The following is a 9,924-nucleotide window of genomic DNA, read 5'->3' on the forward strand; positions in this document are numbered from 1 at the left end:
CTTTTGCATAGGTTTTGCTAAGGTTAGAAAAAGAGGCCATAGTTTAAGAAGTATTTTTTAAGTTGCCTAATTCAACCCCCCTCTTAGGCGTCTCAGTCCCCTTCACAAGCAACTTAATTTTGAGATAGAAACTTGAATTTGGATCCAACCTATACATGAACAAGGAACTAGTTTTAGATACGATATTGTCATATATTTTCCTGCTATACTAATCTTACTGAACTAGGGCACAAGCATGGGGAACTCACCGATCATCTGAGTCAATGCGTGCTCCATGCTGTGTTTCCGGCGCCATCGGTACCGCGCCCTCGGCCTCAGCTTCCGCCTCGTCCCCGGCCATCAGGAGCAGGGCGTCGCGCCCCACCCTGGCTGCTTGTCACGGGCCTGGCCACGCCCCATGTAGGAGGTGGCGCCGCTGGCCGCGGCCCTTTGCCCCTTGCTGCGCCGTAGGCCGCGGGCCTAGCTGCGCACCTGCAGGAGGCGACGCCGCCGGCATCTCCCCTTGGCCCTTGCTGCGCCACCGGCCTTGCCACCTAGCGCCGCCGGCTAGGCCCCTTGAATCCACGCAGCCGGCCTACCCCCTATCGCGTCCGCCACACACCTAAATCCTCGATCTAGGGTTCCGCTCGGGGACGAGTCATTCTTTTTTTACGAGCTCGGTCGTTCACGAGATAGAAGGGAGAGGAGGCTAGGGGTATTTCTATCTACTCAAACACAATATGACAAAAGGGACCCACTTTTTAATTGAGAAAACTAACAAAACGGACGTTAGTGCCATATAGGGCAATGAAATTTGAGCACAAGGCCATACAAGGAAGTTCACGTGGCCTAGAATAATCTCTCCCTTTTGTTTTTGATTAGAGCCTACACAAGGCAGTTCTTTATATTATCGGCCGCGAAGTTTTCGGTGATGGTTGGCCTAGAAATACAACTTCTCTCCCATCGTTTGTTTGCCATGACTTGCCTACACATAAAGGAAAAATTAATGCCTCAGGAAGGTAAGTGGAGTGGAGGGATAAGAGGGGGATAAAAACGGATCGGATACGGACAGATATCACCGATATTATATTTGTTTTCACATTTCTGTCCGGATTCGGATTCGAATACGGATAGTGTCAACTATGTCGGATATGATATGATATGATTGGATATCGACATCATAAATATGCGATTTGAGTATTCGGATACGGATACGGATACGGTATCGGATGTTGGATATCCGGAGTCAGATACGGACAGATCTCAACCCCTCTAAACGGATTCGGTTTCGAATACGGTTGGAAAATATTCGTACCGTTTTCATCCTAGATAAGAGCACATATAAATGTAGGAGTAGGCAAAATATCGGAGCAGCGAATGACGATCAGTAACAGTGCTGGGAATCAGGGTCACGACGACTACTACTGACGAACCCCACACGCGCTGCATCTGCATGCTCTCCCTGTTCCCATAATCCGCGTTTGGTGGAGCACGACACACCCAACCAACCATTCATGATATACTATGCTACTAGTAGAGTATATCTCACCAAGCAGTGGCTGTTTTCATATAATCATCATCCTTATCTCATATATGTACACGGAATTCGGTCGTCTACGTACAATTCCTAGGGACATCAGCATTTTTTTTTTTCGAGAACGTGCTTAGCACATGTTCCATTAAGAAAGAAGTTAAGAGACATACGCGCCCTATATCACAGTGACAGTGAGATACCATTAGTGATGAGGTTAGACATCAGCAGTTTAGTCACTAGTGTCTCAGGATCGAGTCAATTGTGCGTCTTCCCGGCCGGCCCGTTGAATTAGATCGATCGATCGACTCTACTAGTAGTCTAGTATGACACAGTACACGTACGCTGGCGGCTTGTCCTTGCTATAGCTAGCCGCACAAGAGAATGTTGCAGCTATTCGAAGCGTGCGTGGATCCCTCGACCTCTGCTGCCCCCGTACGGCCGTACGTAGCGCGGAAACCCCGGGCATGTCGGCCGAAAGAGAGCCACACACGGTGGTGGCAGCGGCGCTTGTAGCCGCGGCAGCCGCTGCGTCACCCGGCTCCGTGCGCCGGGCCCCCGGTCGACCCCTCCTGACATGACCGCGGTCGCACTTGACTAGTCGATCCGCTCCGCACCGTGGAGCCGTGGAGGTGGCGCGCATGCATGCACTGCACGGACGCCCGCCGGGCCGCAGAAAAAAAAATTCGGTGCAAATTGTTACCTCTCTATATACGTGCTACGGATAGTTGTCACGTGTCCGATCAACACGATCCAACCACGTATGGTGGAGGCGGAAAAGCAACAGGCACGGAAGGCAACCGAAGCCACATGCCAACATACATGTTCTAGGTATGCGGTTGGATCATATTGACCGGACACACTAGCAACTATCATAGCATGTATGCAAGGAGACACACTGGGTACAGTTTGCATCGAATTTTTTTCATGCAGGACGCAGGACGACGCCCGCCGGGAGGTAGGCCAACACCGCCCGGGGCGTGGCCGTGGGCGTGGCCCGTGCCAGCCAGGCGCGCCCGTGCGCGGCGCGAGGCGAGGCCCCCTATCTGCAACTACAGCAACAGCAACAGCAACGGTCCCAGTCCTACGGTGGGTGTGGTGTGGTGTGGTTCGTCGCGCTTGATCGTACTACGGGCTCTCCGTGCGCCGTGCGCGAGGCCGGGATCGACCGATCGGAGCGCGTTCGAGTGAGCTGGCCGATCTTGACGCTGCCTTGATTCCGGCGGCCCGGTTGGATCATCATCATCAATCATGCGCGCGCGTACCACTGGGACGTGACGGACGGCGGACCGGCCGGTCAAAGAAAAGGATCGACCGGAGGGCCGCCGCATGCATGAGCTAGCGCATCCATCGTACGTCGCACGCGTCCCATCGCCATCGCCCATCGGTACGTACGTCGTCCGTGCTCCTCATCTCCTCCATACTACTGTTCTAGCTATAGTTGTACTTGTACGAGATGATCTGGATGATGTCTGATAGATGGCGCGGCGCTGGGCGAGGCCGGCCGTGCAGTGTGCGGAACTAGGCTACAGCTAGCTCAGGCTAGCTACTAGTAGGTTATACTTACTACAGCGCACAGACAAAGACCGTGCACGACCAATTATAGATAAAAAAACTATAAATATTTATAATATCAAATAAATATCATTAGATCAAATATAAAATATATTTTTATAATAAATTAATTTAGAGTCATAAATATGAATATTATTTATTAAAAATTTAATCAAATATGAACAACTTTATTTGACATGTAACTCATAGTTGTATGTTTTTCGGGACAGAGCGAGTACTACGTGGTAACAAGATGGCCAGCAGGTCGATCGGTGGCATGCATCGTTCGTGCGTCCACGTACGTCTCCGTGTCCAGGCCACCAGGTCGTTGCACCGCGAGTGACAGCTAGTGCTAGTAGAAGCCATGGCGAAAGAGATGCACGAACAGCGCGATTGATGTGCACGTATATATCATCGTTCGGTAATGGTTGCATGGTCCCATATGGCCATATGCATTATGTACGCATACATAAACAGCACGGTCGACCCGTCGCTTTGGCCAGCTGTTGATGATTTTGATTTGGAGGAGGGGCTAGCCTGAGCGCGACTGACGAGATTGAAGGAGCCTCGATGGCAGAGTGTGTTGTTTGTGTCAGGTCGGTAAAAGTTTGGTTGGGCACGGAACGGACACAAGGTTCAGATGCTGGTGGAGTTGACGTGGAAGAAATATTGTCCTCTCCGTGTCCAGCACTGTGCCGACCCCGCTCCCGAGCAGGCTTCTTTTGCTAGTTTCTTTAATCCGACGGCCCAATTCGTTTTCAGCCTGTAATGTTTTTCTCCCGAATAATGTTTTTTCTCTGCCTGAGGAGCGGCGACACGGACGGAACACGTGCTCCCGCACGTTCCTCCCTCGTGAAGCGCAGACAATTAACTTTTTTCTCTTTCTATTTTTACTCTTCTTTTGTTTTTCTTATTCTTATTTCCTTTTTCCTTATTCTTTTCTTCTGTATTTCTTTTTTCTTATTATTTTTTCTTCTCTTTCCTTTCTTCTTCTTCAGGTAGGTATGCTAGTTTTTATTTTTTTATTTTTTTATTACGTGTTTTCTTTCTTTTCTTCTATTTATTTTTTCTTTTATCTTTCCTTTTATGTATTATGTACATTTTATTATTTTCATTTCATTTATTTTGTTATTTTTATCTTTTAGCTTTACTCTAATTATCTTTTTATTTCGATGTTTTACTTTTTTGTTTTCTATATATGATTTTCTTGTAGTACAAATGGAATATTTCATAACTTATAGGTTGTTTAAATAATATTCATGTGATGTTCTTTTAAATTTTCTTTATTACATGGCTTTTATTTTTTGTTTTCTATTATGCTTTATTCTATCATCTTTCATTATTATTTTTTTTCTATTTTCATTTATGTATTTATCCTTTTCTATATATTTCCTAGTTTTTATTACTCATTATTTTCTATTTCCATGGATATTATAATACCATTCATATGAACCTAGAATTTTTTCCCTAAATTTGAACTATTGTTCATCTGAACTTAGAACATTTGTGTTATGAAGGCAGAACTCTTTTTTTCATTTGTGTTATGAAGGCTGAACAATAGTGTTATGATCTTGTGGTAATATCCACTTAAATGATTTCTTCTATTGCATAATAAGACTACTCTCATACTATTTATGAGGTATATTATAAATTATTTATATTGTTTTTGATATATTTAGTGATTTTATTTTTCATTATAAGTGATGTTCTATGATGTATTTTACAATGTTCATGTACTATATATGTGATTTCCTACGATATATTTTGTGATATTCACATAGTATACACGTGATGTTCTATGATGTATTTTTGTGATGTTTCAAGTAGTATACACGTGATGTTCTATAATGTATTATTGTGATGTTCATGTAGTATACATATGATGTTCATATATTATATGTGTATGTTCTACGATGTATTTTTGTGATGTCCATGCATTATACATGTAATGTTCACATAGTCAACATGTGACGTTCTCTGGTGTATTTTGAGATGTCTACATAGCATAAATGTGATGTTCGCCGATTATCTTTAAATACTCACATAATACCCGTGAGATGTTTTATGATATATTTTATAATATTCAAGTAATATTGATGTGCTGTTCTCTTTGTTTTTTCTCCTTTTTATGTGGATTTTTTCCTTTCTATTATTTTTGTATTTCCCTTATATCTTATTCTATCTTTTATTATTTATCCTATTTTTGTTATGTTATGTTATTTATCTATTTCTAAATTTCATAGATTTCATCATTCATTTTTTCTATTTTTCATAGATATTATAATGTCATTCATACGAATCTAGATTTTTTAATCCTAAATTTGAAGTATTGTTCTTGTTAACTTAGAACATTTATTTTACGAAGACGGAACATTTGTTTTATAAAGATGGAACATTTTATCATGGACCTAGAACATCGTTGTACTCAATAAAAAAAATTGTTTTACCATCATGAGATAAATGTTCGTAAAAAAAGTTTATCGAAATGTATCCATGTGGGTCTTGTTTTGAAGATTTTATTGCAAGAAACACGATGGTGCAATCAGATTTTAATTAGAATACTTGGCTTAGAAGCTACGATTTTTTTACTTCAAAAGCATGGGATATGTGCTATCAGCAATTTTGGATTTCATGCATGCCACGTTCTGCCTGGTCGGCTGCGCGTGCGCGGGATGCGGGCCTGATCGATACGTAGGCCAGATGCAGCTTCTTGTTAGCGTCCGGATTTATCGGTTGCCCAACTTCGGGCAGCGTCTTGTCGTTCCTGTGTCCGCTCCTCAAACTCCTCGGGGTAACTAGTTAGCGTCCGGATTTATCGGTTGCCCAACTTCGGGCTTGGTTAGGCTGGGCATCGCTAAAACTGGTTTTTTGCTTTGTGTGAGTTTGTGAGCAGGGAGGCGATCCTTCGCGGCAACGGAACGACGTTGTGGAAGTAGGTAAATCTCGTGGCTGAGCAATTACGAACCCTGAACTAATACTAACTTGGATTAGAATTCAGAGTTCTGAACCCAATTGGATGCTGAATCAGATGGCTAGATTAAGTACACTGCGTAATAAATTCACAAAAGGGAACCTCTGACCAGTCCCATGTATTTGCTACTTCTGACATCGTATTCATTAGTTTTCATTTCATGTTTACTCTGGGTCATAATAGCGTAATCTTTCTTTTTGGTTGCTTTTTGTTCCCCAGGTCACGACATCTTCGATTTCAAGTTTAGCTAGACTGCCATGGGGATCAAAAGTGGCTACTAGCAGCGGGGAGAACATAGATTTGGCAATAGACATTCCAACTCTTCAATTGTATGAGTTTGGTAAAACGATAAATTCTGTTACCTATGGTTGGAGGCTGGTACTTCTGGTTTCTGCAATGTACTGATTGAATCCCTTGTTATTGTTCCAAAGAGGCATGTCCCTTCTGTAGGAGAGTTCGGGAGGCCATGACTGAGCTTGATCTTTCTGCAGAGGTGCTGAACCTTGTCTAACAATGCTCCTTCAGTTCTGTAATTGAAGCATGATACTGTGAATTACTAGTACTTAGGAAAACCATGCAACCATTTTAACTGCACCGGCTCTACTTGCATTATAGTTAGTGCTGGCTATTGATGTAAAATTCTGATGCTGTCTTCTCAATGGCACCAATTTTTGTTCCTAACGTTTCAGGTTTATCCTTGTCCAAAAGGGTCACTAAGGCACAGAGATGTGGTCAAGAAAATTGGAGGGAAGGAGCAGTATGTCTTCGCCTACTAAATATTACTATTTACTAATAGATGTGGTAATGCTTCAAGTGAATATATCTAGGAAAGTTTCTGAATTCTGTGTTTGTTCATTAAACATTGTTGGCATTACTTCACAGAGTCATAAACATAAATCTTCTGATACACTGCTTACTGTCACTGAACTGTAGTATCTGTACGCAGGTTTCCACTGCTTGTTGACACTAGTACTGGTATCTCAATGTTTGAAAGTAGTAAGTTCCGATTAGTTCTTTTGGTTTGATGGGAATCCAAGCACACTTTGTTCATGCTGTTCTAGTTTGCTATCCGCTATCTGAAACTTTTTGGTCTGCGGTCAGAAAGACAGTGTGTTTAATAGCTATAAGATAAGATTTAGATTTAGGGTCAGTTTGGATCCATTAGCACTAAAAATTAGCAGCTAAAATTAGTACTAGTAGATCCAAACAGACTTGCTAATAAATCTACTAATTATTAGCTAGAGGGCTGCTAACTATTAGTTCCATTAGCAGTTTTAAAGTTGCTAATAGATTCTAATAGTTCATATACATCTTCATTCTTCAACTCACTATCCAAACAACCTCCTGCTAAAAATTAGCTAGCTAAAAACTAGTAGCTATTAGCTATTAGAGCAACTACAAGAGAGTTGCTATTCTTGATGTAAAGTCTAATTTAGAGTTTCTGAAGAAGAAATCAGCCTCCAACAGATCCTCTATCCGGTATTCTAAATTAGCTCGCTAGCTATTCCGTTCTTTCCGGTGGCTAGAAAAAGCCAGCCGGGGGCGCTCGCTATCCGCCTCCCCACGCCTGATTCCCGCGCACGCTGAGTGTCCTGCGTCCCCTTCCTCGAGTCAGGCCCTCGGGTGGCTAGACGTTGTCCCCATCTCCAATGCTCACCGTGATCTGCAGAGTGGCGCGCTGGCCGGTCCCGAATCCGCCGCAACACCGGCACCGCGTCCAGCGCGTGATCGCGGACACCGCGCACGTCGTCGTCCTCCGGATCTAGATTGCATCCGTGAGTCCCGAGACAGCATCATGAGGGACATGGCCATGCACGCACGTACGTCGTCCTCTGGTGTCGCGTCGGAGACGCTGCTTGCTGGCTGCTTGGGATCGGAGGACGCCACCGCCGGTGGAGGCGTGCCTCGGCATGCCCGCTTCAAGCATCGCCGCCTCTACGTCCTACACGACCGACGACTGGCTGTGGGTGGCGATTGCTGCCGCAACGACGAGTATACTGCAGCCGACGCGGCCATTGTGGAACCGCGGAGAGAGCCTGCAGGTGTGCTTGTCCATCACCAAGCAACAGGCAAGGTGCCTGCAGCCTGCACGAAGGCAGATGAGCAGCGCAATGCAAACGCTGCAATTCTGGAGGAGCAAGCAGGTTGCTTGCTTTGCTCTCTGGCTGCCTTGCTCTGCCTTTGGGTCGGGACCCGGTGACATGGCACGCTTTTGAATATGGAGGAACCCAAATTTTACCGAGTCTCTTGAACTAGTCTGATTTTTTTAGAGAGTTCTATTTTAGAGAATAGCTAAATCAAGAAATTTAGAAAAAAAAAATTGGCTAATCTCTTGGAGTTGCTAGCTAGCTAATTTTTAGTGCTAATAGATCTAAACAGGCCCTTAGTTCTTTTCTAGTCATAAAAAAAATTTAGTTCTTGTCTGTAACTCTGTATAGTTCAGTGCAAGTTCACTACTCTAACGGCCTAATAAATTTGGATTCTAATATGCTCTTGGATGTGCTGGAGATATTGTGAAGTACCTGTTCAGGAATTATGGACAAGGAAAGAGCCCTTCTCCTGGACTTCTTGAGAGGTATCCAGCTTTGCTTGTTTTGAGAAGCTTGTGTTACCTACTTATGTAACTGTGGTGATATGCTTCATACTTGATGATGTTGAAATTATTTTCCAAGGAAGTATGATACAGGCCTTACTGGGATGAGTAAAATGAAAGTACTTTCTATAACGGGTCTGGACAAATTTCTTTTCAATGTGTGTGATTCTCAAGCCCTCCCTCTCCATCTCTTCAGTACAATTTTCACAGGATGGGTGCCCACTCTTCTTAGAGCTGGAAGAGGAATGACACTGTGAACAAAGCTGGTGCTGTACCTGCAGAGAAGTTGGAGCTCTTCTCATATGAGAATAATTCTGTGAGAAATTGCTGCTTCATTGTTGTCATGTTACAAGTTAGTTGTATTTTCTGTCTCTGATGGTGGTGCCCTCTCCCTTCGAACGTTATGGATTCAGTATGCCAGGATAGTTCGAGAGGCTCTGTGTGAATTAGAGCTTCCTTATGTTCTCCAGAACGTTGGAGAGGGATCATCAAAGACGGAATTGCTTCTAAGGAAGTCGGGGTCTAAGCAGGTAATTATGCTAGGCATATGACGCAGCATGAGAAGTAGCAACTGACCATTTTCATGATAGGATCTGAATGGCTGATACTCAGAAATGTTGTCTGTCTAACTCTATTATTATAGATATGCTTTCTTAGGTATATCAGCTCGTGGCTATTATTTGGTTATACCAGCAAATTGTCTTTGGTATCAGATTTTCTCTAGTTACCGGTGCATTATCTAACTTAGCAAGGCAATTTTCTCTTCCTTTTATTTTCTTTACAGGGAACATTATCTACCTGTATCAGATTTGTTCTAGTTACCGGTGCATATGTACCTGTTTAACTGCATCTATTCTTGATAACTTTACCTCTCCAACAGAAAAAGGGTGAGGCAAGGGTAACTTCTAACTCACGAATAATCATGGTGTTGCAGGTGCCATATCTGATTGACCCTAACACTGGATTCCAGTCGAGCGACCATAAGAAGATACTAGCTTACTTATTCCAGCAGTACTCAATTAGTAGCTAGTAGAAAGCATACGCACACAAATTAACTGTATGTTTTATGTGACCTTACATTTGTGCTGGTACAATTTTATCAGACGTGGTTTGTACATATACTTGTGTTTCTGCACTTGTGTTCCTCACATGACACTACATTTCTTTCCCAGCTAAAAGCCCCAAAGCAACGTTGTTCGTACTAGTACTTTGGGGAGCAGAAAGCTACACTACAGTCACGGAGTGCGTGGCGTTGCATGCTCACAAACTCTAGAGCTTCCAGAGATTGGGTCGAAT

At 43.5% G+C, this 9,924-nt stretch overlaps 1 pseudogene; it reads left to right on the forward strand.

The window, feature by feature from the left end:
- Nucleotides 1–263: 263 nt before the first annotated feature.
- On the forward strand, nt 264–9,658 carry LOC136491904 (uncharacterized; annotated as a pseudogene).
- The last annotated feature ends 266 nt before the right edge of the window (nt 9,659–9,924 follow it).

The sequence above is a fragment of the Miscanthus floridulus genome, chromosome 11 (genome assembly GCF_019320115.1).
Source record: "Miscanthus floridulus cultivar M001 chromosome 11, ASM1932011v1, whole genome shotgun sequence".
Lineage (NCBI taxonomy): Eukaryota > Viridiplantae > Streptophyta > Magnoliopsida > Poales > Poaceae > Miscanthus > Miscanthus floridulus.